Genomic DNA, 896 nt, shown 5'->3' on the forward strand with positions numbered 1-896 from the left:
TTCACATACCCCATCTTTTTTGAGCTTCATCTCGTTTGGCTTTCTCGCGAGTTGCTTGGGTATGTGGTGCCTTTGGTTTAGGAATTTGGCTTACTAGCAGAGATGCTATGGATCGGCCAAATGTTCCCATTTGGTAGATTATTCGGGTTGATGGTATGTTCCAAATGAGGGATGGACCATCAGCCCATTACTCACAAGAGACGTTTACATTTCAATTAAAAAAGTGACCGTTCTAGTTGTCACTCAATACTACTAGACCTGTTCCTTCCTGATTGGGAAGGGGTCCACCAAAATCCTTTAATTGATATTGACACGTCCATTCTAAATAGGCTTTCAAACCTTTTTGCAATTCAGGAATATAAAATGGGGAGTGGGAATTTTACACTGAGTGATTTACACAGACTAACTCGGTGTAAAATTTCATCAGTGTAAAATTCGAAATGCACCAGGGTCAGTTACAATTTTACACATATTTGATTTTTTTACATTCCGTGTAAAAAGTCTCTGTGTAAAAATGTCAGTGCAAAAGTCTTGGACCCGGACGTGACTTTTATTTGGCCGTTGCTATTTGCCGCCCACATGAAATCCATGTAGGCGCTGTCCAAAATACGCCTACATGGATGTTTTCCGCCAAAAAGCGCCTACATACAGCCTGTAGGCGCTTTTTTCTTTTTTAAATGACGCCTACAGGCTGAAAAACCAATGTAGGCGTCATTTGTGTACGCCTACATTCTGAAAATAGTATGTAGGCGTCATTTGTGTACGCCTACATTCTATTTTTAGAATGTAGGCGCTCGAAAAAAGCGCCTACATTTCATTTGGGCTATGTAGGCGCTTTTTTTAAGCGCCTACATTCCCTCCTCTGTAAGTAGGCGCTGGCAAATGAGCACTGCTTA

Source organism: Melampsora larici-populina (assembly GCF_000204055.1).
Source record: "Melampsora larici-populina 98AG31 unplaced genomic scaffold MELLAscaffold_35, whole genome shotgun sequence".
NCBI classification, from domain to species: Eukaryota; Fungi; Basidiomycota; class Pucciniomycetes; order Pucciniales; family Melampsoraceae; genus Melampsora; species Melampsora laricis-populina.